This window comes from Colobus angolensis, unplaced genomic scaffold, assembly GCF_000951035.1.
Source record: "Colobus angolensis palliatus isolate OR3802 unplaced genomic scaffold, Cang.pa_1.0 Scaffold291, whole genome shotgun sequence".
NCBI classification, from domain to species: Eukaryota; Metazoa; Chordata; class Mammalia; order Primates; family Cercopithecidae; genus Colobus; species Colobus angolensis.
The window spans coordinates 4,188,248-4,194,291 of record NW_012116166.1 but is presented as its reverse complement, the minus strand read 5'-3'; positions in this window follow the sequence as shown (position 1 = coordinate 4,194,291).

Below are 6,044 nucleotides of genomic sequence, written 5' to 3'. Positions count from 1 at the left end.
CCCGTGCCTCAGTTTCCCCACATGTGGCATAAAGAGTTGGAGAAGGTGATGTTTTAGTTCCTTTCTGTACTGCCATTCTCTGATTCCAAGTCTCCCTTTCCTGATGTTTTTCTGAAATGCCACCCCACCCTCTCACCCTGAGTGGTGAGAAGCTCAAGTGGACGAAGTCACACAGTTCTATGGGCACCAGGTGCTTCCTCTAACAAAAGGATGGTGCTTCTTTGATGGCTGTGAGTAAACCATTTGCACAGATCAGGGCTGCTGGAATACAGAGTGGAAACACGTTTGGGGGATTTAAGCCCAGTCCTCGAAGTGAGATGGCTCCAAGGTGAATTGTACCCATAGGATGGTGGGGAATGTCCCATAGGTTTTGTGGGACCTCCTTGAGCAGTGTCTGTGGTTGGTCTTACCTGATAAAACCAAGGGGTGAGTAAAAATGGATGTGGGTCTGGGGAGGGAAGGAGAGGCAGTGCAGGGCATGGCCTTACTGTTCTAGCTTTCTGTATTGGCATTGAAGACGTTGACCTCTGTTTCAGACGGCAAACTCGATCTTGCAAATTGGTTAGCAGGTGGGGATTTTTGTCCTCTCCAGTAGGTCTGGGGGCAGAGGGAAGCATGTCTTGTATCATCGACCCATTTGTGGAGTCCCAGGAGGTCTTGGCAACTGGACTTGAGGTCACTGAGAGGAAGTGGAGCCCTTCTAGCTGCTTCCTAACATGCACACCTGAGCCTGGGTATGCACAGCCAGGACGCTTGGGACATGAACTCGAAGAAGCAAGGAGATCCGTCTGGAACAGCAGGACAAGGAGCAGGGAAGTGAAATGCAAATTGAAAATACCGGTTTCCTCAATGAGATATCATCCGACACCAGTCAGACTGGCTATCACTAAAAAGTCAAAAAATAACATATGTTGGCATGGATGTGAAGAAAAGGGAACACTTATGTATTGTTGGTGAGGATGTGAATTAGTTCAACTTATATGGAAAACAGTATGGAGATTCCTCAGAGAAATCATGACAGGACTACCATTTAACCTGCAATCTCAGTACTGGATATCTATCCAAAGGCAAAGAAATCATTATAGTATTCATCAAGTATATATTAATCATTATAATGTATACTTATATTCATTACAGCACTATATATATTATATAATGTATTCATTACAGCACTATTCACAATAACAAAGTTGTGGAACCAGCCTCAGTGCCCATCAACAGTTTACTGGATAAAGAAAATGTGGTACATACACACCATGGAATATTACACAGCCATAAAAAAGAATGAAGTTATGCCTTTTGCAGCAACATGGATGCTGCTGGAGGCCATTATCCTATATGGATTAACGCAGGAACAGAGAACTATACACCATGTGTTCTCACTTATAAGTGGGAGCTAATCAGTGGGAACACACGGACATAAAATGGAGATAATAGACACTGGGGACTTCAAAAGAGAGTAGACTGCGAGTGAGGCAGGTGTTGAAAAATTTCCCATCAGGGATAATGTTCACTGTTCGGTTAATGGATACACTAGAAGCCCAATTCTCACCAGTATGCAATATACTTATGTAATAAACAGGCACAGGCACCTCCTGAATCTAAAATTAAAAAATAAATCACACACACACACAGAAACAAACACACAAAAGAAAATACCAATTACCAAAACCAAATTCTCCCAGAGCAACATCGCCTGTCCCTCTGGGTCCCATCTCTGCCCGGCACAAAGGCCCCACGCACCAGGGTGCATGGAGGGTCAGCACATACTGCTGCTTCCAGAAACTAAAGCCTTTGGATGAGGTTGGGGAGCCCCTGCTTCTTCCTCGAGTCACGCTACTTCCTGTTTTTGTTTCCCATCCTATGCTTTGCTGCAGGAGCAGGGCCTGCTGACAAGGAACGGGTCCCGTAGAGGAATGCAATCGTGCCCTTGTTTGCCCGGCGCCCTGTTTGTTCCCCGCGCAGAACAATGACCTCTTGTAAGCCAGTGCTTTCCAACCTCATCGAGGGTTACTGTGCAGCCCCGATTCCTCCCCTGATTATCTTGACGCCTGTCAGACTGTGAGGTTCTCCCTCCCCTCTCTGCTCTTTCTTCCTAATAGACATAAAACAGTCCAGTCAATAATATTTTACTTGTCTTCCCACTGCATGTCTCTTCTTCTGATCAGTTTAGGCGGGTTTGACTGCAGAAAGTCAGAAGGGAGGTTAAGATCTGAAAAGTTCAGCCAAATGTTATCAGCCTCAGAGATGTTGCTAAGGGAAAGGCCCCCGAGCCCTTGGTGACCGGAGCCAATAATAGCTGCGATTCACTGATAGCATCAACGCCTGTCAAAGATCCAGGCGTTTGTGGTTCGTCTGTAAACGCAAACACCTGTATCCAGTCAAGCTATGATGGTTATCCTCTCTCTCCCTGTCATTCCGATCGGTTCCTTGAAGGGGCTGCCAGGATGTTCTAAGCTGTGAGTTGATTTATAAAGTGAAGAGTCTCTCCAAAACTTTGGCATGGATGGAGAAATTGATGAAGGGGGCGCCTTTCTTTTAGGGGATGATGTGGCGTTTTGACAATGATGAAGTTGACAGTCTTCTTTTAATTGCGTTTTTGAACCCATGGCACCCGTGGCCCGAGCCGTGGGAAACATGGGCTTAGGCGTACTTTTAACTACCTTAACACGTCCCCCTGAAAGGACACTTAGTGCTTGTTTGAGATTTTTGCATGTGATGAATTAGATCAAAGTGACTAAATAAATAGTGTTCGGGTAAGCTCTTCAGAACACAGTATATGCATAGTTGCGATATTTTCAAGATTCAACAGGCAAGGTCCAAACTGTTAAATAAACTTCAGTAAGTGCAAGGAGAAGACAAAGCCTGTGCTGACCCTCCCAGTTGGGGCGAGATTGTGTGGGGCATCAGATCTCTCTCAGTGAAAGACTTATTGACTTGGATGCTTGGGTGGTCAGCCATGGTGGCCTGGAAAACAGAGAGGAAACGTGGTCACATGGCATCCTTCCCAGGCCGCATCCTCAGCCCCTCCACGTGGGTGCTTCTGTGGTTCCCTGGGAGCTCTACCCCTCCTCTGCTGGGAATGTCCACATGCACTTGCCTTCAATAATCTCTGGCTACCCATTCCAGCAGCATGAAAGTACAACTGCCCCAGCCACTCAATCCAAGTGGTCCCGTTGTCCACATGACTCTGCATTTGGTACCATCTTGTCCATCTTGTTTGTCTGTCTTCTCTCATCAGCAGTGTGCAGCTCGGAGTAGAGGCTGGGGAAGAAGGGAAAAGAAAAAAGACTGGGGAACTAGGTCAGGGCAGGGCACTCAAGGGTATCAGCTAGCAGCACAGTCCCTGGAGTCAGAGCTGGGACAAGCTGGGCTTGACCACATGCTTGGACCACACTCTTCTCCAGCCTCAGTGTATCCACGTATAAAAATAGGACAATGACAGTATCAGTTCAATTGCTGTGAGGATGATAGGAGAAAACGTAGTGGGTCAAACAATATAAACGTGGGACCCATAAAAATGGCAGTTTCACAGGGCACAATGTAACACGAGAAGCACTCAGCAAAATGCCAGTTGCTTAGCAAAACCACTCAGTATCAGCGATTTCTCTTCTTACTCATACTCGTTATTTTTGTTTTCCTTCTTCCCAATACTTCTGGATGAGAAAAGTCTAATTTGGACCTGGGATTAGTGAAAAAAAAAAACAACACCTCGGTTATTCGACTCAAAGCATAGACTAACAAAAAAATTACAGTGATTTAATCAAGAGCAGTTCAGTGCAATTCATATGTAGGCATCACAGGCTCCCTTTGAAAGCCTAGCAGGAGGCAAGGGACATGTGGGCCAACCCTGTGGCCAGTCTCCACGAGTGATGCCCACGGGATCTGGCTGGAGATGTTCATTGTAAGCTGAGTATTTAAAAGCTCACAAGCCAGATGATTCTCAGTGCCGTCAGGGTAATAAAAACCTAATTTGGATTTTATTTATTTATTTATTTGCCAATAAAGAGAATGTTGAGATGCATTGGTTCCATCCTTTTTCAATTGTTCCTATATATTTTAATTCAAAATAAAAGGACTACAGTGAGTTGATGCTCTGCTCACATGTGCCAGGGAGGAGGTGGCACCCCATGTTGGATCCTCAGGTGAAATAATGCTTTTGATGGGGTCTGGGGGTAACTGGCGAAGATTGTATAAATGACTGGATTGGAACGATTTGCAAGACCTCTGTGAAGAAGGGTCTGCTTACTCTACCCCTTGTTTTCCATTCCTCTCACTTAAGCCCTTATTGTTTTATGCTTCAAATTGTGCAATAGCCTCTGAAAGCCTTCAGTCTTCTTCCTGCAGTATGAGGTGGAAATTGTTCTCAGCAATGATTGACGTGGTCTCACTTCTGCTCAGAAGCCCCATGGGGCCAGTTTCCCACAGCCTGGTTAATGTACTTGTATATCTGCTACTACAAAACCATGAAACTGTATGATATGGTTTAGTTCTTTGTCCCCACCCAAATCTCATCTTGAATTACAATCCCCACGTGTGGAGGGAGGGACCTGATGGGAGGTGATTGGATCATGAGGGTGGGTTCCCCCATGCTGTTCTCATGATACTGAGTGAGTTCTCATGAGAGCTGATGGTTTTAAAGTGTGGCACTTCCTCATTCTCATTCTTTCTCTCTTCCTGCTGCCTTGTAAGACATGCAAGCTTCCCCTTCCCCTTCCACCATCATTGTAAGTTTCCTGAGGTCTCTCAAGCCATGCAGAACTGTGAGTCAACTCTTTTGTTTATGTCACCCAGTCTCAGATAGTATCTTTATAGCAGTGTGAGAAAGGACTAATATACTATGTTTAATTGACCATGGTTTGGTAGGCTCAAACTAAGATTTACGTGTTTACTTAAAGAAGGCAAATGACTCTATGGCTTGCAAAGGACTAGTTTTAGCACTGAAAGCCCTCTGTCCTGGGAAACCCCTCAGTCCCAGGAAAACCAGGATGGCTGGTCACTCTAGGTTAAAGAGAAAAGCATCTGGCTGGGCACGGTGGCTTATGCCTGTAATCCCAGCACTTTTGGAGGCCGAGGTGGGCAGATCACCTGAGGTCAGGAGTTCGAGATCAGCCTGGCCAACATGGTAAAACCCCATCTCTACTAAAAATACAAAAATTAGCGGGGCATGGTGGTGCACACCTGTAATTCCAGCTACTTGGGAAGCTGAGGCAAGAGGATCACTTGAAACCAGGAGGCGGAGGTTACAGTGAGCTGAGATCATGCCACTGCACTCCAGGCTGGGTGACAGAGTGAGACCCCGTCTCAGAAAAAAAAAGAAAGAAAAAGAAAAGCAAAACATCTTACACTTTTAAGTTTGAAGGGGGAGAAAAAACAGGAAATAAGAAAATGAGAGTTAAAAACACATGGGCAGGTTCAGAGAGTTCAACAGAATCAGGTACAACTGGTTATTTTTGGACACTCTTTACAGAATATATCAAAATTCCAACAGCAAGTGAATTGCTGTAGTGTGAACTAGAATGAAATTTCTAGTTTTGATTGTGAAATAAGTAATAAGAGAAATTGTGTCCTGTCGCCTCCCTACCAACCCCTCTAACTAGAGTTTTTTTTTTTTTTTTTTAAGAGACAGGGTCTTGCTCTGTCTCCCAGGCTGGAGTGCAGTGTCATGACTATAGCTCATTGCAGCCTCTAACTCCTGGGTTCAAGTGATCCTCCCCACTTAGCCTCTCGAATACGTGGGACCACAGGTGTGTACTACCACACCATGCTCATTTTTTTTTTTTTTTGTAGAGACAGGGTCTCACTATGTTGCTCAGGCTGGTCTGGAACTCCTGGGCTCAAGTAATCCTTCTACCTCAGCCTCCCAAGGTGCTAGAATTATAGGCGTGAGCCACTGTTCGTTTGTTCTTTCTCTCTTTCTTTCTTTCTCTCTCTCTCTCTTTCTCTCTTTCTTCTCTTTCTCTCTCTCTTTCTCTCTCTCTTTCTCTCTTTCTTTCTTTCTTTCTTTCTTTCTTTCTTTCTTTCTTTCTTTCTTTCTTTCTTTA